The following is a 23,783-nucleotide window of genomic DNA, read 5'->3' as shown; positions in this document are numbered from 1 at the left end:
ACAGAATTTCCACGACCTTTCAATCAGTTTAGCTGAATCAACATAAAACTTTTTGTATATAATGCTTGTCCAATATTTATGCTCCAGGAAACTGTTTAACAGGTGGGAGATGGTTATCGTCTGGCCACACAAAGCCTAGGGTCACCAGGTGAAATCAGTTTTCACACCTCACCTCCAGATGCATGACCTCATTTCTTTCTCTCTTTCTGTTAAGAAATAAGCAAAACACTGAACAAAAACTCGGGCAAGCTAATAATTTTTTCCTTGAAGTGACCCCTTGTTATTGGTGTGTTCTCTTTTTTCAGTCTGTTCTAGAGATGTTTTTTGGGATTTCTTTACAACTGATCATTGGATGTGATGAATAGAGGTGACACCTGTTTTTGTTTTGTAAGCAGGTAAGGATTGGCAGATCTCTCATTTGATGTTTGATTGATGTCGCCTGACAGGTAGCCGTCTTTTCTCTGTTTTACCTGTACTGTATTTGTTGTTCCTTTCAATCATGATCAAAAACTGAAAAACCAGACCCCACAATGGGGCCCTGGCAGTGCACATATCTAAATTTAATTAAACCACAGCTCGCCATAATGAAATGATTGTCATTACTAAATACTGGAATTGCAGTGTTTGTTGACATAGATTTTTTTAGGTAAGAGCACATTTCCCCTTTATTTATGTAACAAATTGACAGCAAAATTGTTTACGTATTTTGCACTGTGCAATTATGTTCCAAACAGCTAGGTATGCTGAACATAGATACATGCATTGTCTGATCTCAGTATTTAAACAAGTAAAAAAATGTTTTCAGTTATAATGTAAATTAATCTGATAAGTAAACCTTGTTATATTAGGATGGGACTGTCATGGCTTATATCAAACCACTATTGATTTTGAACACTAAGCCAGGACATTAGGAGGAAGTCTATACAGTTGTTTATAGGTCTCGGAATTTCTCCTGTCTCAGAAGCCACTGCTTACAGTTGATTTATTGCTCCAGTCACTTTTGATCAGGGATCACGCAACTTGATATTGTTGTTACTGTGCACAATATATTCCAGGGGTGTAAGCTAGCAGTACGAAATTTGTTAAAATCCTCACGCACAGGGTAATTGTGTGTAAGCAGTCTCTTAGTGTGCATTACCTTGTTTTTCTGTTGTGTTTGTGCTTTTGTTCTCATCACAAAATTAGGCCATGTACTGTAAAAAAAAAATTATTTGAAAAGAGGACACTACCGATACTTTATTTGAATTCTCATTGCAGATAAGTCTGAAGGGCATCAAGGATTGTATGAAGTATCTATATGCTTGAGGAAAATCAGTAAGTCGTTTTTATGCTGTCTTTTGTGTAATTTTTTTATTGTTGAAAATCTATAAGAGCTTAATTGGATACATGTAGTATTGGCACTTGTTTCATATACAGGATACCCTCTACTTATATTTAAATAAATAATGGGTGACCTGTATTAATGATATAAGAGACAAGTGGTTGTGATTCATAGTTCTCAGTGAACAATCTAGAAAAGAATTTATTTACAAATATTTACATTTCCAATAAATTTCCCCTATGATTCTTTACAAAATAAAATGCAGTATATTTTCTCTGAACTACATTAGGTTTGTATCACGAATCAGCATGAATATCTCCATTGTTACGTCATAATACCGCTCTTGACGTCAAAAAGTCAAAAAATATAGTGCACATTGCTTTCGGGTGAAACACAATAAAGGGAACAGTAAGGTTGCGCTTGGGGGTAAAAAATTAATGTCTTTATTTTGCCCCAAAAGTATTTTTTCTAAAAGTAGAGTATCTCAAGGATCTGAAACATAAACGGTTTTGTGAAATTCACATTACAGCTTTGTTTTTTACAAGTTGATAATAACCTCATTTTTACAGGTTACGGACACTACAAGTGTTGTTTTCTTTGAAATAAATATTGAAAACTGTTTATGAACTTTAATTTTTTCAACTGCTCACAAACAAACAACTATAAAATATGAACAAAAATTGGACTAAAAAAGGTGGCATTATAGTTTAAAATGAAAACAGTTCTTACATCGTACATTTTTGTTTAAAATGGTAGTATTTCAATATATGTGAACTCTTTAAAACCAATATAAATAAAGAAAGAACTATTTATAAATAACACTTTTAATGCCTTTGTTGAAATATAAATATTTCCATTAAAATAGGAAATTTAATTCTGATAAATTTTCTAGAATAATTTGATAGCTTCATTAAGTTACGGACACTACAAGACCCAAATATTTATGATTGGCTTTTGATTTGTGGTAAAAAAAAACATTTTGTAAACTTCTGAACTATTAGAAATCAGATTTAAATGATTATTTAGTACAAAGTGCATGAAAGTTAGATATTGTCTCAAGTAAAAACAATTTAATTGCAGAACTAATGCCAATAGGAAAAAAATCCAGTTTAGGAAATTCAGAAACTTCCTTTTTTCACATAACAATACAACTGAAGTGCAGAAGAAAAGTTCTTTAATTCATTAACGTTTTATGAAAACTATTTAGAATGTAGGTACACTGATCAACAAAGTCAATTAGTCAAAATTAAGGGTTACTGACACTACGCAATACTTAAATTTTTCACAGGCTAGAGGATAAAGTTTTTGTTTTTCAGCCCTTTTCCTAACTTTTTTTCAGCATTTCATTTCGCATTTCAGTATCTTCCGAATTTTTTTTATTCTTCAGATCTCAACTTCATCTGATAAAAGCATACCATAACCAATATACTTTGAATAAATATATACACTAGTCTTGTAACTTTATACAGATGTTATGTGCAAGTAGAAAAGTCAAAGCTTAAAGAATAAAGCTCACTAATACTTCTTTAATTTTTTTTTTATTCTGTGAAGCAATCTATTTTTCTTCAAACAGTTAAATATGCAATACTAAATCTGAAATTGGTGTAATTTTAGTTGTTTTCTTTTTTGAAATGTTTTGTAGTATCCGTAACCGCATTACTTCTCCACTGTTTAACATTTTGAATGCAAATTTACTTGCATTTAACCCATTTTAAGATAGTACCTAATAAGCAACTAGACAATTGAAGCAATATATCCCCAAAAATATGGGTTATGTAACTCATGATAAAGATTTTTTAACTATTTTTACGTCATTGTGGGTGTCCAGTCATTATTTTAGTACTTGCAGTAAAAAAAAAAACACATGATCTAAAAGAATTCCAGCTAATAAACACATTTTTATCTCTAAATATACAATACACTGCTTCAAAAATTTATCTGTAATTTTTGTGGAGCAAAAAAAATAAAGATTTCATTTTACAACTTTTGGTTACGGACACTACAATCTTAAATAGAGGAATTCCAACAAGATTTTCTTAAATGTAATACTAGTTGAGTTAAACAATTAAAAAATAATGACATGCTATTTGACTTAAATCCTAGGATGTCAATAGCATCTGCCAATATCAAGGTGATGTAACACAGAGGATCTTGTATATGGAAATGGTGCAATCTGGGTTTCCCAAATAAGTTGCTTTATCAAAATGAGGGAGAAAAATAAAGTACATTGATTAACTTGTTCAACAAACCCCTGACCTTTGTGAATAGACTAGGGTTAGTGTTTTTAAACAGTCTGTTTCAAACTGCCTCAAGTACAGGTTACGGACACTACAGGATTTTATAGTGTCCATAACCACATTTGTGATGATACCAGAGAAACAGTGGTGATGATCAGGAAAATTACAACACATCTCAGCATCTGTATGAGATGTCTATCTAGGAAATTAGTTAAGATATTTATTGAGCCTTCCAATTTCACAGAATTTAAGTGGTTACGGACACTACAGTTTTTTGTAAAAACTTTAATTTTCTACATAAAAGCATTGTGAAATTTCATTACAATGGTTACCTAACCCAACTTTTTTTGGTAAGTAAGAGAGCATTAATACTGTGATTTGAGACAGAAATCTGAAAAAATAAATGATCTGGACATTATTTTTATTTGGCATAATGAGAGGAGTAAAAATATGTGAAAAATATATAACATTGCACCCCTATTACATTTTCTTTCATATCTTCCAAAGTTGTTATTCAATCCTGAAAATTCAAGCAACAAAATAATTTGTAAAATAAATTCTAAACTCTGATAATGATCATTGGCATAAAAATTTATGTTATTTAACAAATATTTCAATTGCAAAATGCTCTAATTTCAAAGTGCAACCGCATAACGCTGAAAAAAGTCATTTTTTGGGTATATTTTTTGCATTTACTTCAATTCTGTTAAGGCTAGATCAACAAAATTTTGCACGTAAGTCCTTTATAAGTATTACCATAAATGAGTCATGATAATTACATGTAAAGAAAATAACATTTCTTAAAATCATGTATAACAATGTGATATTCTTAATGCACTCTATATTGTGTTTCACCCGTTTGTTTTAAAAATGACAGTTGAACTGCGTAAATTTATGGCAAGTCATCAGAAAAATAATGTAAATATAAGAAATGAATTTAGTTTTTTGAAGATTCATGAGGTATATGAACTACAACGCTTCACGCCGGCATATTTATCATAAAACGTTAACGCGCTTCATGAAATATGCCGGCGTGAAGCGTCGTAGTTCGTAACATCATGAATCTTCAAAAATTAAATTCATTTCTTAATAAAAATCTGTGACAAGGGCATAAAACACAGACCCTAGGAAATTCCAGAAGTGGGATCAGGTGCCTAGGAGGAGTAAACACCCCCAGTATTAACCAAAACAAAAAATCATTTGTAAAAAATCCAGTGTACTACATTTATTGTGTTGACGAAATTAGATATGTGTATTTTTAAATAATTATGCTATTTAATACCTAGTCTTACAGTTGTAACCTGGCTGGTTATACATTTGTACTCTCATTTAAACATATTTTGTACAGTGTTGAATTAAATTAATACCTTAATAGTATACCAATGAGATTTAATAGCTGTTAGTTTGTATGTATACCTAATCAAGTTCGCTTGCTTACATTTGGAGTTGTCTTATAAAATGAAGTCTTTAATTCACATGCACTCTTGGTAGGTTACTGGTAGAGTTTCTGTAGATGATTTGTGACTGTTTGTTTATAAGATCATTTAGATGACCTGTTCCTTTATTGACACAATCTGTAAATGTCTAGACTGTTATGTGCACTCTTATCAGAGGTGAAAATTGATTTCAATTTGTAAATATTTGGTTTCCATGAAAGGGAGATCTTCATTTTCTGACAGATAGCAGAAATGCTCAGGTGATAGTGGTGTTTTTATGCAAGCATTGATTATATGTTAACTGCTGGAGAATCTCTTTCTCTATCTTTCTCTCTCTCTCTCTCTCTCTCTCTCTCTCTCTGGTTTTGTATTAGTATAATTTTAACTGAAAAAAAAAATGTGTTCATAATATTGATTTCAGCATTGAATGATCAATGAATGAATTTGTGAAAACTGCTAAGAAAATGAAATCAGATGTAACAGTACATGTTATATACAATTTACTGTAAACCAACTTTTATTTGCGTGCAAGAATTAATTCGTGAGTTTTATTGACTTAATTTAAATCACGAATTTTATACGGTGAACCATTTATTTGGCTGTCTTTTTGTAGAGAAATGTTTCCTCATCATTATCATCGCTGACAAATTGCAAATAAAAGATGACATGAATGATAGCTGGTTAACAGTCATCAGGTATTGGTTTTTGGAGAAAAAAAAAAGGGGGGGCAGAGGGTGAGAGGATATTGAAAACCTTTGAAATAATGGTGCATATTTATTTTAGAGCTGTCCCACTTTTTGAATGTTTGACCTGGGAATAAAAGCTAGATAGGAAAATACAAACAAAAAGTTATGAATTCTGTATTTTGTTTAAGTCAAAGAAGCAAGTCAGATAGAAGTAATTTTATTTTTAAATTTGACAAAAAAAATAATAGCACTGTCACAAAAAGTCAGATAATGATGACATAGGAGATGGGAAACTGTGATATAATTTCTGTTTTTTAATTTGCCATTTCTCTATAAATTTAAGTGCCTTCCAGTGTGGCTTTTTGTTATCTCTCCTTTTTAACAAGCCAGTGAGAGATTTACAAGGTGATAACACTATATGCCCAGAAGTTCTAATCCGTACAGTATTTTTTGTGTATAGGAGATCTAGTTTTCAGATCTGCAAATGAACTTCATTATAAGATATCTAAGATAGAGTGTATAGAGATAGAACTAAGAAAAGTGGTGTTGAATTTTTTTTTTTTTTTTTTTTTTTTTTATTTTTTTAAAAAAAAATTTTTTTTTTTTAATTTTTTTTTTTTTTTTTTTTTTTTTTTTTTTTTTTTTTTTTTTTTTGGGGGGGGGGGGGGGGGGTCATTTGCTAAAATGTGAATTTACACAATGAGGATTGAGGATCAATGATGTAGTACCGTCATATGACTAACAGAAGTTTTGAATCTGTTCTTTCCTTGAAGTAGTTAATGATAACAAGTACATGTACCCATATGGAAGTGACTTATGTATAAAGTGAAGTGTTTTTCGACTGTAATAACCAAAACTTTTCTTGTCTTGTGATATTTTCATAGATTTCTTAATGGACATATTAATATCTGTTAGGTTTAGTAGCAATTTCCTCTTTATCAATATATCTTATATTTCTGTAGAGGGATAATTGATACATGTACATGACACATCATGTATCCATCGCTACATCAGATAGAACACTTTCAAGTCCCGAGTACATACTTCCGAAACCAGTAGCTTTTTATCTTTATTCCATGTTTAACAAGCTTTTTGCCCGGGAGTTGAACCCTGAAATAATGTCTATATAGATCTCCACTGCTAAGACTCTAAGATAGTGTATATTATGCTTGTCAAGTATATTTTTGATGATAAATATATTTTTTAAAACCTTCAAAATTTGCTCTATGCATCTTTGAAAGCAAGGGTTTCATGATCCAAGTACCTTTGTTGGAAACATACAGTGGAAAATAAAAAAAAAAATACTTTCCCTTGCAAAATTTAAGACAGTTTTATTTTCATCATGTAGAAGTCTGTTTGGATCTGTGCATGGCTGAAGAAAAAAGCACAGCATATTGAAGCCTTGAGTCTTTATAAGTAAGCATGCATCCACATTTTGAACATTCTCAGGATTAACACATGAAAATGCAGACCTTCAGCAACCAAATTTTGCATTTCAATTTGAGATCCATAGAAACTGCAAAGGTCAAAAAATTACCCCGAATCATGGAAATTCGAAACCAATTTGACATACATTTACAAATTTACGTGTCAGGGTACAGAGATTTTTTCAATTGGTTAAACCCCCCCTTATTTATGGCTCCATTAGGCATCATTTACAGAGGTAAAAGAGGTGATAATGGGACATAATTAGCTTGGGAAAGGTCCTCTGGTTTCCTGTCGGTCCTAGATGAGCTCGTAACCAATCAACCCAGGACACACACTCAGAGTAAATGGAGGGCCGCGGGGATTTTATGTGTCAAGTGGACAGAGAAACTATATCTTAGGTTTGTAAGTGGGTAGTTTTTATTCCAATGTCCAGTAAGGAAGTTTATTTAAGGGTATTCTTATTCATTTGTTATATAGAATTTACATTAAGAAGTAAGATTAGACAGTTGAGGTTTAGTGCAATATGTTGTATCTAGATGCTCTGTGATTTGAATGAAAATTCATTGTTCTGTTTCATATATGATTTTTATTCACGTTGACTCTTCTTTAACATGTTCAAACAGTATTTGTAGTTTGAGCGTGTTAAAGAAGCATCAGCATGAATAAAAATCATATATGAAACAGTATTTGCAGTTTAACAATTAAAAGTGTATGTTGAGTCTAGAACAGATAGGATATAATAATTATATATAAAACAACTTGGACATTAGCTAGAACATGAAAAAACTATAAAATGTGACTGTGTTACATGTACTAAATAAATCATAGAGTGAAAATTACAAATCAGTTACAAATATTCACTAATTTGGGTGCATATTTTTGTTGAATATCTAGAACTATTTTATTGTTAAATTATGCGAGTACATTTTATTATGTCAATACATTTAATTTATATGATACACATGAACTTGCATACTTAAACCATACTATAATTACAGATACATTATTTATGCTTCTATATGAATGTACCAGTACGTACTTGACAATTTATCTTGACACAATAAAGAGCCAGTAATAATTCCTGTTTGTTTCATCAGCTGATGGATGAGATTTAAGTACCCCATCCTTATATTTATAATCGTGCATTGGAGAATTGTTAAGTACTTGTACGAGATCGCGTGGCTAATTTTAAGTGTGTTACAAATGGGGTGATGGAGATGAAAACTCGGTACTATGGCGCACCATGTCAGTATTTCTTTTATAGATGATATGAGTAAAGTTGTGGTTTAAGGAAGCCTATTGTTTTGTTTGTTTGATGAACAGTTAAAATTTAAGGGCCACTTACAGTGTGTTCCACTTATAATAACATGAGTATATATTACAAAAATACTCTTGATGGAAATGCAGTTTCAAGTGTCATTAACTGGAAGTGAGCAATGAATGAATTTATCAGATTTTAATATTATGTGAATTGATTTTAATACAATAACTAGTTTAGCTCTTTTTTGGACCAACTTTATTTTCATTTAAGTTTTAATATGGAATTGTTAGTGTAAAGAATTAAACAACAGGTTTTGTACCTTTAGTTGACATAGCTTTAACCTTAAGAAATATATTATAATCCCCAACCCCCACACCCCTCCCCCCCCCCCCAAAAAAAAAAACAAATCCATGATAATCTGGTATAACTTAGATCTATAAAAGTATTTTAAAGTCCTATAGCATACAATGAGTCGATACAGTCCCAACATAAATATAAAGAGAGGGTATCTTTTTTTTTATCAGAGTAAACAATATTTTGCATATAGACAATTTTTTAATCCTTAACACAGCCAGGAAATTTATCAAGAATACAATGAACTTCTATGACACAATTTTAAGTCAGGTATATACTTATAGATTAAACATCCTAGAGTGAATGACCTATTATCTTTTTGTTAAATTTCTTGTGTACACACTGAATTTGTGATATCATTAATTACCAGAGATACTGCATGAGTAGACATTGTCAGTGTGTTTGTATAGAGCTAGAGTGGGGGTATGTCTGAGGCTTCATACTTAATCATTATTGGATGATGTTACTAGTGTGAAATGAGTTTCTCCTTTTAATATAGGTAAGAGAATGTACTGAAAGCAGTTTGCTGCATCTTTTATCACTGCATGTAGTCTGTGAATCTACTTAGTTTAAGGACAATTACTGTAAATGATTACTGAGTATATTTAGCGTGTATGATATTTGGTGGAAATTGACTTTTGAATAAGTTAGCGTAGATTTGATTTAGATCATTTCTTCATATTCTTATTCATGTGTGTATTTGCAAGACATTTAGCGTTGTACTTGATTTAGCGGTTGCTGCGTCCCGCCAAAGCCGCTAAAAAGAATACACCGCCAAATGTAATACGTTAACAGTAATTTAATTATTAAATGTATAGAGATTCCATTTTGATGATAGGGTGTTGAAAATTTCAGTCTTGATTGATTTGTGTGTACTAGGAAAGGAGAAATCGTATGGCTGGACAGGGAATCGAACCGAAGGCCCCCACATCTCTAGTCAGGTGCCCTCTACCACTGATCAGCTACCTAAGCCAATATCCAAGACCCAAACATGTGTCTTTGTCTTGCTTTTTCATCAGCAAAATTAAACTTGTTTTGCTTTGCAGTGATCTTAAAATATTTGATCTTTTCTGTGTATATAATGAAAGTGTACATGTGTATCTTTTTATCTAATGTCATATACACGTATGCATAATTGTGCCTCTGAACAGCTCAGGAATAATGTATGTGGTATGGTACTTTCTTTCAAAGATATCAGTTGATTGTCTTTTGACTATATAGCATTATACAGTAAATAGATGGCATGGTCCATCATTTATGAATGATAAGAAATTCTAAATCATTTTGAAGATCTTTGCTGCATATCACTGTTAGCTGTTAACCTTGTTGGGCTTATCGCTGGCTGAGTCACCCTCTGTATGAGAGCTAGTATAGCTCCCTCATGATTTGTCATAATCCCCCATAGTTATTTTAGTAGCTTCTGTCTGTTCAAGCTAGAAGGTACTACTTGAAATCTACTTCATAATTAAGACAATTTATTTCAAGTGAATCCAGGTTGAACCTTTTGCATTTTGAAGGGTTGGTGAGATGTTTTAGTGCAAATTAATTAATTGTCATAGAAAAGGGATTTCTGTGCTGGAACCTTTTAGAAGTTTGTATTAGTTTTGTGAGTATTTATAATGTTTTAAAAAATATAATTATCCTGCATATCTATCCTTTAAATTTTGTAGTGTGGAATATTTAGTATAATGCTTCGAAATTAGGGTTTAGCTTGAAGTGGAACATATGTAGACATTATAAACATGTTGCTTAATTATTGATCTTTGAGAAAAGCTTATCTAATCATATATCTCAGATTTTAATAATTTCAAGACATATGATATTCAAAAATGCAATGAATACTTATGAGATTTATCCAGAGCTGTGGCTTAACCACTCTGATATACAAGACAATTTTCTCAATGTGACATACCAGTTTTTGCGTACAATACTTGTCTTTCTAACACATTTAGAGTCTGGAGGCATGTGTGTATCTGTTACCTATAACCATCTGGCTGTTAGACTTGATCTATCTCTCTGTCTATACTGATGGAGCTGCATATTAAGTCATTGTTTTTGTAATTTTGGAGGATACAGTCTCCCCGGGGGTCTTGAGCCGGCATCCTCTTATTCTGAGATAGCCTGAAATCCCCACAGGGACATAATGCACACAAGAATTACAACATCTGTTTCTCATATCTCATCTCACTGGGAGAAAAATTACAAAGGAGTTCAGGAATCCTATTGATTTTTGCTTGGTAATATATTCAAATATAGGTAATATTCTTGTATATATAATCTATACCATGGCTAAGTTAGGAATTTTTTGGTCAATATCTGTGTATGTCCTGCTGTTTTGTCATGTCTGTATAAATGTCACTCCACTTCAAGTGGACACCTGCATGCAAAATCATTAAAGCTGACATGAACTCTTAAAAAGGCATCATTTTTCATCTTTGTACGACTTACTACATTCCTGTACGCCTTTGTCCGCCATATTTCTTCGATTCCGCCATATTTAATCGAACATTTTTGGCCACCTGTACCTGCTATATATAGCCTTTTACAACTGTTTCACCTGAGTGATTTTCTATCCTGGCTGTCGACATGTGCACATCTCCGATACCATAGTTTTTAGAAGTCAATAAACTGACCAATTAATACATGTTTGAAAAGTAAAAATTCAACAAAAACTAGAACTATACCGAGAATTAAATTATTTTTGAATGCATTTGCTGCAATATAGAAAATACACTTACACGGAATACATTCAAGTAGAGCAAAAATTCCATGCAGGTCAGTCGAGAAAACGCGTCAAACGCAGTGACAGAAATATTTACCTGAGTACTGCTATCGTTACAGGGATGTGCACATGTCGAAAGAATTATCCTATTTTACTTTTATTGAAAAATGAATCTCAGAAATCATGTAATCCATTGCTAACTCAACAGTAAAAACTGCTTGGACACACGTGGTCCATGCCGATCATTTTATTTGGTCAGGGAAAATATCAAAGGTTGAAAGCGCCGTGGAGTTGACTGAAGAAAATGCAAATAATTTTTTTAAAAGAATAAACATTACTCTTGTCTGTAAATGGTGTAAATAAAATTTTTGAAAACATGGTTTAACTTCATCAAATTTATAATAAAGCATGCATTATTATTTATTCACCTTTTGAAGATATGAAGATATTTTCCTGTGAAAGGGGGGGGGGGTAATAAAACATGCATAACATTCTCATAAAAATATTTTAAGAAAAAAGTCTGAAACAGATCGGATTTCTTTATGATCAAATATAATCAAATAAATACTGTGTATTGGCTTTATTAGACCTAATATAATTTGATTTAAAGTTGTTTATAATTTTATGCACAATGAAAGAAAAAGTGAGCAAATTCACAAATTCACATACCCCACGCTCCCACAAAAGTCGAAGTGCTGAAATTCACAGAAAAAATAAAGGAATCGTAATTTCCTTGTAATATGCCCATATATACACATTGTGTCCTAAATATCTGCAAAGTTTGACGAAATTGTGTGCAGCGCTTTATGAGGAATTGCCCTGACAAACTGCTCATCTTTATATTCAAGATATCGCCAAATTCTAAATGTAAAAGTGCGGAAATTCCCGAAAAATAAAGATTTCGGAATTTCCTGGTAATGTGCAAATACAGACACATTGACTCCTTTAAATATCTCGAAAGTTTGACAAAATTCTGTGCATTAGTTTGTAAGAAGTTGCGCTGACCAAAAAAAAAAAGGGCTGACTGATGGGTCCAAAACATTATACCTCACGCAACTTGTTGCGAGGGGTATAATAAACGAGTTTGATTCTGTGGTACAATGATAATGAAAATAGAATTTAATGTGAATTAAATTTCTAGACATAAATAAAAATAATGATTACTAGAAAAAGCAGATAAAATGAGAGAGGAAACCCCCCGCGAGGATTTCCGCATTCTTCCTACAATTACCTTTATAAAAATTCCATTGTCTTTTGTCCAGGTTCAGCATATACATGTAAGTGGGGGTGGCTTTTGTACAAAGAGATACTTAGTATAGACATTGAATATTGCTGCGTAGTCCCCCCCCCCTGGGGGTATCATTTAGTGAGCTCATTGCTCACAATACCTCTAGTTTCTCTTTCAATTTGGCCGTTTGGGTTAACTTCTCGTCCAAATTAAAATTATTATTCAATATATAAAGTTTCGACATCCCGCCTGAAAAACAAATCCTTGATCTCTCCTAAAGCTTAATAAATGGACAGCACAAAGTGCGTAGGATCTTATACTTATTATTGCCCTAAGAGATGGCTACAGAGTGAGAGAGAGAGAGAGGGAGAGAAAGAAAGAGAGAGTTCAATATACAAAAGAGTAAATAAAAATTATCCGTATTCAACCAGTGTCAAGACTCTCTACCCTAGCTTTTAAAATTATCTCCCAAATACTCCTACAGAAATTATTTTTAAATATAAAAAAAAAAAAATAGCTAGACTATCAGGCAGGGATACTGAAATCTCGAAAGTCTCTCTTTAACACCATAATTATAAAACATTTATACATACCTCAAAATGCACATACTTTGTGGTCGGAGTGACACATTTAAAAAAATTTTTTCAAAATTGAATTCGGCAGAGATGTCTGTCTTCCAAGAATATTTAGATTACGGTCATGTCAATTTATTTTTGCACCCCCCCCCCCCCCCCCCCCGCCTAAAAAATCAAATGCCTAAATGTCAATCTGAACAGGGGGTGGCATTTCTTCGTGTGTTTGTGTGTTCAAGAACGTATAGATCTATGTACACATAAAAAAAATGTATTCTGGTTAATTGCTTTTAAGATTTGAAGTAAATAATTACCGTACATCAAATTACTTGGTTTAGATTTGAGATTAGTACTATAATAATCAGTTATAATTGACAAATGAATTTTGCGACGCAAACCAACTGCAGACTATATACATGACTTTGTATAGAATGTATATTAGAACTACATGTAGATAGACAATTCACAATTATAGCTTATGAACAGCAGTTATAATACCCCCCCCCCCTTCAGCCGCGCAAATACCAAATAACTTCTCTTTCCACTTGTGATATTTTCCCTGACCAAAATCTGATCAGCACCGTGAGCACGGACTAGGTGTATCGACGTGCTTGTCTGTACGGAGTAATGACAGTGTGTTTACTATTGAGCTTTTACGGAGTTTATTTCTTTTTTGTGATGCATATTTCAATAAAGGAATTCAGGGTGCATATCACTTGACTTGTGCATATCTTCGAACCGATGCAGTAACCTCATTACCAGGTATGGGTACGTTTACAGCGTTCGAGGCGTTTTCTCGATATGCACCAATTGCATAGGGGCTGCAAATCAAAGACGTTGGTTGTTTTGTGCCATTCAAATGATAATAATTTTAAAATGTGTTTGCAGATTTCACTGCTTTTTATTTCAAGTTTATTCTGCATAAATTGGCGCACTGTAAAAATACGTACTCGTGCATCTAAATTTCTCACCAAACTTGCATTTTTTTCTTTTGATTCAAATCAATAATTATTCAGAAATATGATTGTTACTTTGTTTATTGTGGTTTTGAAATGTCTTGATCTCCTTATGTGTTCTCATATATGCTTTACCATCGGAGATGTGCACAAGTCGATACCCAAACCAAAAAATCATTCAACTGTAACGAGCGCATTGGGGTATACATTGTTACAATGAGACAAGGTATCTGAAAGAAATATGGCGGAATACGGCTATCGTTGGTATGAAACAAGTCGTACATAGATGAAAATGTTGCGTTTTTAAGAATTCATGTCAGCTTTAAGCAAATCTTTATCTTGAACTTCTGTAAGAAACATATACTAACCATTCTTGCATAACCTGCAAGTATCCATGTACTATAATCATAATCATTTTAAATTAGTACACTTGAAATTTTAGCATTAGACCTCTTCAACAACTGAATTAGCATTAACGTAATAAATAAGCAAATCTGGAGCAAATTATAAGCTTATAGTTCTATCCCCAAAAATTTGTTTCTAGATCCTATAGTGAGTGTGTACTAGGGGTAAGAAGAGTGTAAAAAATGCTTATTGAAAATATTAATACCTCCGGTATGTTAATTTACATGATACATGTAATTCAGTCTTAGTACTAAAATATTTGTGTCACTGTTGACTATCCATGGCTTTAAACATTTTGGAAGTAAAAGTGTAAGAATAAGCATTACCCTAAAAAAACATAAATACCTTATGTGAATAATGTTTCCCTTCAAATGTCAGAAAGTTGAGTCATAAAAATCATTTTTTGGGTATTCAAACAAAATAGATCTCTGAAATGGAAAGATGCACAGATGTTATAAGGGATGAATCTGTTCAGTGTTAAATTGTATCCTTGGATCTGACATAATAAAGTAATAAATAAACTTCACTGTCATTTTCCTTCACTGAGAAAATATACAGTTATTTACGATTATTCATAAATTATATGTTTCGTATCAAATTTATTATTAGTCTGTTTAAAACTAATAAAAATCACACATTAATCATTTATCATATGAATCTAGTTTAATAAATTTCCCAAGTTTCCGTGAAATTATAATCCTTAAAAAATTGAATTGATGCTGTACTTGTGAAAGTAAGATTTGAACAAGGAAATTTTTTAGCTTTAACAATTTTTACGTAATAAATAAATTTGAGTCTGAACTTTGCCATTAAGAACAACAATTTGCCAGATGTTTCTTGCAGTGATAAAAAAGAAGAAAAATTCCTGTATCATGCCATGGCAATTTTTTTCTAATTTAATGTAAAACACACCTGGATTGAAAAGCTGCATGGTTTCATGTTACAATATAAAAATCTTCAGTTTAATATATAGATATAAGAACATAAAACTGCAGGTACATTGTCATCAAATACATATAACTTTATTAAATACTATAAATATTGGTACATTTTTTTTTTACCTGAAATGACCTTTTGTTAGTGCATGATAATAAGAATCCAAGCAGGATGTTTGAGAATGTAACCTTACCAGGCCCCAGATGTGATGATATTTAATTCAGGACATAAATGTATATACCTCGGATTCATTCTTTGAGAGTTCTAGTTCTAGGTCATGGTAAATATTAGGTCATATTTATATATGCAAACGAGGGCACCCTTGCTAATAGCATCCATGATAAACTTTCTTAGAGGGAGATTACCCTGACCTCAAGTGTATAATAATTAACTCATTATTCAGAACATAAACATGATAGAGGATATGGTTAACTGTTTGTAAAATGTCTGATGTGCAGACAAATAGCAGAGTGTATACTGAGGTCATCAGTCGAGACTATAACCAGTGTGTATAATATATTAATATAGTACACACATCTACATATAATGAATAACGACAGGTCAGTTGGGTCAAATTGACCATGGATTTCTGAGTACACCTTAAAATACTGAACACTGACATTGCCACTTATTATAAGTGGTATCCGGAGTTGTTTTTGAGTGCATGGCTTTTAGAGAGCTTATTTATACATGTCAGGGTAAAACTGATTGGTTTGTACACACCTGTGAACATGTCAGTAATTGTGAAGTGCATTACTGTTGATTGCATGTTACTAGGGGTTATAGAGTATGAGTGATGTAAGCAATAATTATAAGGGTTGAAAATTGTATTGTTCAAAATCAAGGTCATGGTAATATGGAGAATGAAACTAGTCTAGAGTGTTTGAATGTGCACTAAATGAAATTGTGAACACAACATCAAGTAAAGATAAAAGGTGACTGTTTTAACGATTGTTTAATTAAAAAGTATATATATATGTATCAGTGTTTTCCCTTTATTTCAAAGTAAAGGGTTAGAGATCAGTTGTAACAGGCTAGGGGCTGAGGTTTATGAACAAAATCTCTGTGGATCTTACAACAAATTGTTATTTCAAAACAGCATTTTTGTCAATTGAAGCGGTCAATTTGGCTGGTTGCCGGTTCTTAGGGAAAACACTGTATATTTATTATGATTTGGTTTTAGATCATTACTTTTTAATGTAAATTTAAAAGAAAGTAACTCCAATTAGATTAATAATGTAATTGAACATAAAACAAAGAAAAACAAACTATAGTTGTGAGGAAAAAAATCCTGACTAACATGCATGCATACTTTATATTGTTTGGAAAATTATTATATAAATATAGCCCTTTGATGAGGTCGATCTATAGATATATCCACTTCACAGAAAAGCATATCGACCGAGCACAAAGTGCGAGGTCGATATGCTTTTCTGTGAAGTGGATATATCTATGGATCGACCGAATTAAAGGGCTATACATTTGTTATATTATTTTTCACATAGATTGACAAACAAAATGTGAAAATAATGGGAACAATTAAGGCACAACTTTTCTCTCTTTAGCACTTAGAGACAAGAGATCAAAATAAATTAAGCTATCTAATGTTGATGTGTTTTCTTTATATTGGTGGAGTAATTTAGAGGATTTACTTATTCAAAATACTTAATTTATTTTATTACATTTTGTATCAATTTTTGACAAACATATCCAATATGTTTTAAATAAAGTATATCACAATTCAAGGGTTCAAGACATTGTTATGTATCTTCAATTACGGAACATAAAAAAAATTAATACAAGTTGAAATAAATATTTTTTCAGAAACATCAAATCATATTCTGTATTAGGTATGATTGTGAAATCAGTACTATATTTGTTTTATAGAAAATTATCTCCATTTTAAGAAACATCAAGTCAATATGCATTTCAGATTCTATAAATAGTAACTCAAGTCTTTATGCTGTTATATACTTAATCATGTGATCAAGTTTGAGCCAATCAGAGAGCTTGGAATAAATGATAAAAATAATATTGATGCATATTTGGTCAATTTTATTTTTTAAAAAATCTCGAAATACTTGCAAATGCGTTGAATGCTATTTGTTATATAAAATAATAACAGATATTTTACATGCATGCCTGTAGGTAAATACACTTTCAATAGGTATATAAAACTAAGCTTTCACAGCCTATATCACAGGTTGATCAATACAATACTTTATCCCTGACCAGAGGAGATCAGGCCTCAGGTTTCAGTGTTTTAAAAAAATCCAATAAATGGGATGGAAATTGATAAGTTTGTGTCGGAATATTTGCAGGTGTCCTGAAACCATCAACCACATTATCCATCTTATACAAGACAATTCCTGTCTAACAGGCAAAGGACCTAGCGGGAAATAACAGGAAGATCACTGATCCTTCAACTGTCCTGGTAAGTATTTATAAGAAATGTATATTGTGTTCTTTTTTAGGTCATTAAGAAGAGCAAGAGTTCGAAATAATTATAAACGTGTTCCCATGTTTTAATTGATGTGCAACTTCACACATCATAAACAACGAAGTAAGACAATGAAGGGTTGTCCAATCAAATGAAGGCTCACACAATGTAATTTTGAACTTTATTTTTACATTCCCTGTATAATTTTTGAGTTCTGCCAATTGTAATTGAAGACTTTTTGGCAACTTTATATGATGCCTGGAAATGCTGTATATAATGCTGATATGAAAGAAATTTTTAGGAAGCACCAGCTGAAAATTATATTTTTTGCTAATTTTTCTTTAAAGAAAGCAGGGATTTTCATCATTTGTAATCTGTCCAGAAATGTTGTATTTTCTCTTGGAACATCTGTCACTGTTTTATGATTTTAATTAATTTAAGAATTATTTGAGGAAAAATCTTCAGGAATGGCCAGTATATTGTTAAGTATATGTACATGCATGTATTTATATGTTGCCTATGCACCTGTGTGCGACCACAGTGGATATTTTGCAATTTGTCCCCTTAAAAAATATGTACCAGAATTGCTTCCTTGATGATGGTCATTTCATTAACTGTATGCTAATTGTGAGGTTGAGACAAGGAAGAGATCCTAGTTTTCAAATGAAGAACAATAAATCCTTTCTGTGTGGTTTATTCTCTAGATTTCCTCAATCAGTTCCTGCACCTGCCTGCACAGCAGGACATTTTTGTGCCCTAATGGAGGTGTTGATTAATTTGTTTTTGAAGATAATGACATTTCTTTTAAAGACACTAATGAAAAAGGTCAGTCTATTTGCTTCAGTGTTTCATGACATTTCAGCTACTAGGTCTTTAATTAAGTGCCTGATGACAACAGTTCCATGTGGAGGGGGTTTGGGTTAAAATTTTTATTATGGTTCATGATCTCTGATGCTCACAAATTCACAAAGATTAGATTTCTTATCAGACAGTTTGTAAACAGCTTTCAAGTGTCAAGAGTGAGTAAAATTCAGATCTTTATGCATAGTCATTTGGAGGATCATTTTATCTGCACATGCATCTAGAATTTTGTCCATTTGCCTATTATCATTTGATCAGTATGGTAAATAGTATCAGACACCCAAGAGGTTATATCTAATCAATATACACTGGAACACACTACCAACAGTGTGTTTGGTTAGCTTTTCTTGCTTCTCAAATACAGAATTCGAGGTCATCCTTTCATTCCTTTAGATAGTCTGAGTGTATACTCCCGATATAAAATCTAGTAATCATATTTATTACAGAGACCCTTATCACTGGGGGATGAGTCATTTGTTGAGAATAACAGAATTCACATTTTCTAAGAGGTCAGAAAAAGATGGAGGAATTATTGACTAATTATAAGATATCATATGACAGAAATATGCTGGAAATGACTTACTGAAAGTAAATCAGGATTATCAAGATAGAATAACTAGATAGTTTAGTGTGGAATTAACAAAAAGGTTATAAAGCTTCTCTACCCAGGGGAGACATTATATGAATTAATGCAAGGAATTCTATCTCATTAACTCTAAGGTACCATGAATGCATTGGGAAGGGAAATGTGCAGTTGAAATCCATCATCCATTTAATTAAACAGGCAAAATCCACCTGTGTTTATTTTTTTAAAAAGGTTTAAAAGTTATCTTCAGTGTTGACTTAAAAATATCATTACAGGAACATGATAATATTGTGCAAATTATAATTCTATGCAGAGTCTTTAATTGAGAGTGTCAGATTCTCATAGGGTTGTCTATGTTATAGAAATGAAATGCTGTAAGAATTTTAACTGTATAATGTTTGCAATTTAATAGCTAGGTCATGTATTCTTTTTATGTTGGAAATTGTGCTGTATACAATGTTGTTTCATTAAGAAAATGAACTCTCAAAAAATGCATTTCTGAATCTGCATTAAAGCTCTTAATTTCTACTGGAGCATGCATGTTTTATAGGAATGTAATAGTCGGTAAAAGAAAATAAAAACACAACAGTAAAGTATTTAAGCTGTCAAAGGCTGTTGGATAAAATTGTCGAATTTCCCTCAGCTTTTCATTCAAGCATTTTGAGATTTAAAATATTATTTACACAACTTCTTTGTGACTGGAAGAGATGATTACAGGGGGTTATGAGTCAGAATCTCAGGACAACCTGAAAATCTTTGTCAACTTGATCAAAGTCATTAATTCTCCATTACTCTCTGTTGACTTACTCTATTTTCTTGTTTTGTCTTCTATTGCAGAGCAGGAAAGGAACTCTCAACAGTGAAGAGGGACTTTAGAAGATTAGTCTTTGTGTACAATTGTTGACATATATAGATGATTGAATAAGGTTTGTGTAATATTTGATATCAGATCTTTCAAAGCAGTAAGTTACTGTGCAGTTTGAGACTAAATGGGGACAAACGGGAAATGGTCATCTGATCAACACCCTCATCCTCAACACCCCCCCCCCTCAATTCTTATAAGCTTCATTTTTCTAAATTTATGGTTTGTCTACAGTGGTGTAGCTAGCTTATCTAAAAAAAAAAAAGCCTTGTAAACTCTATATGAAGGAACAAAGTAATGTATTTATATGGCTGACTTAATAATTGTTTTATCATTAAAACAAGGCCAAACAAATTGATTAGAGAAACTTGGACTGGTGAGGTAGGAAATCTATATCCATGCAGGAGAAATATTATCTAAGACAAAAAATTTATACCTTAATCATTGATGTGTATAGAAGTAATGTTTGGTTGTTCATTCTAAAGAAAATTTAGGACACAATTATTGTGTCTTAAAAGTATTGGTACGTAAACAAAATTGTTCTCAGACAGTTAGGCTATTTGGACTTGGAAAGTAATGTTTTAGCGGAGATTTGTCAATACATTATACTGAATGAGGGAGTGTTGATGGATTCATTCATTCATAACTGTCATTATGACAACGTTATGTAATAAAACCGTTCTTTTGTGATTCGGTCAATGGCATTCCCTATTGAATATTCATGAATTACGATCCCTGCTGACAGCCAATATACATTTACACCTGTGTCGCAATTAACACCTACTACCAAGGAGTAGAGGTGTTTTAAATTACGACTTTCGTTTTTGAAATCAACCGGTTGTTAGTCACAGAATTTCATTCACCTACAAGATAAACAAGAATTAAAGCAACTGAAGGTTCTCCTGTAGGTGGAGTAGAGATAAATTGTAAAGGAGGACTTCTGTGTAAGAAAAAGAACATTTCAATTTATTTCTGTTAAGTGTTCTTTTAATGTTTTTCAGTTTTGTGGATTTACATGTAGATGTGTCTTATCCAGGGTGTTGGATAAGGAGAAAATAATAGACAGAAGAGAAAAATAATAGTGGATTGAAGATAGTTCATTGTTGGATTCTGTTTAAACAGAGATGCAGGTACGTAATTACATTAATTAAATCATGTAATTTCTTTGGTACATATATGAAATATGTATATATTTTTTTTTATATAACTCACATTTCACTGATTTTTTCTTGTGACTAAGACTAGTATTTTAGACCTGAGAATGGAGTAGGAAAAAGAATAAGCATCGGGTGTATGTTTTATTATTTATTTCGCCTGTTACATTCATCCAGTTTTACATTTTATTTTCTTTCTGTCAAGACCAACTGTGGTTTTTACTTTATTCCTAAAAGTAGTATTGATTGTAATTGTATTCACAACTAGATTAAGAGATGTAATGACTTACCATAATTTATTAACTTCACCATAATTAAGTTGTCATGTACAAAGTACACAATGTTGATCTCCTTATACAGTTTACGGTTAATGAAACACACCTTTATTGGAACAGTTTATGATTTTCTTTTCATTAAGGATTTTCTTTGGCACAGAAGAAATTAGGTGTGTAACATATATCTGTATGTAGGCGTGCAGTAATGTGCACATAATGCAGGGAAGAGAGTTAAAAAACACTCCACTATTTACTCTGTGGGCAAGATCAGCTGTTAATGTGCATAAGTAAATCCAAATATAGGTGTATTAATCCACTCTGGAGTGGACCTTTAAAATATGGATATAGATTAATTGGTCAAGAGCTCTCAATATTTGGCCAATATATCTTTCATTGCTCCACAGTGGCTAGTAAATATATAGACAATATTACCTGCACTGCGTATTATAAAACTGGTTATATTAGGCTGAGCTGAACGTGTTTTGTTTGTGGTGTTAAGTTTGTATTGTATGGAGCTTGTTGAATTCTGCTTTGTTCCTTTGTATATTCAGAGAGGATTTTAAGGTTAGATGGTTTGTTAAGATTAGTCTATTTTTTTTTCTTTTATTTTTAGATAGTTTCATTTTGTTTTCTTTGGACTACAAGCTAGATGATTTGCGATTTTTTTCTTTTATTTATATGTAGAAGTAAGTGAAGTAGTTCTGCATACACTTTTCAGTATTTTTTGAACCAATGATTTATTTTTTCATAAATCTATTCAAAGCACAATAGATTGCATTCCTATCCTTTGTCAGTATCAGGTGTTATATAAACATTTTCGTTTTAGTCTGTGCCCGTGGTATATAGTTTTGATTGACATGTTTGAAATGTTTGTTATTCCATTTAAAAAGGTTAATTGACATGTTGATATCAATTATGCACTAATTAAATGGCTATGGTACGATCCATTCATAATAAACAGTGCTGTTAGCTACCTGAATAATTATCTATTAATTGGCCTATGTCCAGTACGAGTTAATTAGTGTACATAAGTTTACATGTACAGTGTTATGGAGACAGCTCTGTTAATTTTTGGTCAATGGGCAATAATGCGGTGATTTACAATGACTGGTCAGTCATACGTTTATAAGTATTAGTGCTGAGTGAACCCTATGTTATTCAGTCAGGGAGGTGGGGTGACTGTCAAGGTAATGTTTTTTTCTTTTACAAAGATCTCTGAATCTGGCTATTAAATTCAAGTTGATTAAAATTAATTATCTCACTTATGTGCATATCAAGGGTTTCCAAAGGGATTTTTGTCATTCAATCATTTCTGTATTAATTTGTAATAATAAATTTAAATGACTTTTAAATTTATGTATTTTTTCAATCTTCTTTTTTGTTGTAACTTTAAGAAATATTTATTTAAAGAATTCTCTAAAAAAAAAAAAAAAGCATATATCTGTTTATTGGAAGATGATTAAAAAAAAAAAATTATAGTTCAAACCTCATTATATCAAAGGGACCAAGAAAAAATTGAGGGTTTGAGATATCCAGGGTAAAATAAAAATTAAGGAATTAGTAATTAGAACTTGAGAATGACTTTGACATATCCATGGTATTCGAGATACTGAAGTTCTATCAAGTTCAACTGTACTTATCTCGTGTATGTTTTGCATATGTCATTATTATCAGTATCTGTGACCTTTTTGCCATAAAGAAGACAGATACCTAGTGCTATTAGAATAACTGTAAGTGACTTTTATTTCTGTGCAGCGTCAATCAAAGAGAAAAAAATCTGTGAAGTGTACTATACACCACGCAAAACTGTGTTTGAGACTTACCTAGGTTGATGTATGACAGTCATAAATGTTGCATTGAGCAAGTAAAATGCAACCTTAAAACGTAGAATGACTGAAATGAAAAAGTATTATCTTGTTTGGTAATTGGAGAAGGGTGGGAGATTGCTGAATTGTCCACAATCATGCATTCCTATGGACATTTGTTTTTCATAATCTTCTGTATTGACATTTTTGATGTTTCCACTATTATATAATTTTTGCCGTTGTTGTCATATATTGTAT

At 31.9% G+C, this 23,783-nt stretch overlaps 1 long non-coding RNA gene across 2 annotated transcripts; it reads left to right on the top strand.

The window, feature by feature from the left end:
- LOC134275911 (uncharacterized) lies at positions 1 to 20,438 on the top strand. 2 transcript variants are annotated; one of them, XR_009993947.1, is made up of 5 exons: positions 1 to 157; positions 316 to 395; positions 1,258 to 1,314; positions 17,864 to 17,976; positions 18,687 to 19,409. It is a non-coding gene; the product is annotated as an uncharacterized LOC134275911 (long non-coding RNA). The 2 variants fall into 2 exon arrangements; XR_009993946.1 differs by lacking the exon at positions 18,687 to 19,409 and adding an exon at positions 20,267 to 20,438 and having other exon boundaries at positions 4 to 157.
- The last annotated feature ends 3,345 nt before the right edge of the window (positions 20,439 to 23,783 follow it).

This window comes from Saccostrea cucullata, unplaced genomic scaffold (genome assembly GCF_032062105.1).
Source record: "Saccostrea cucullata isolate Sc308-1 unplaced genomic scaffold, CSIRO_AGI_Scuc_v1 ctg7338, whole genome shotgun sequence".
Classification (NCBI taxonomy): domain Eukaryota; kingdom Metazoa; phylum Mollusca; class Bivalvia; order Ostreida; family Ostreidae; genus Saccostrea; species Saccostrea cuccullata.
Note: the sequence above shows the minus strand (reverse complement) of the source record. Positions and strands in the feature narration are given on the sequence as shown.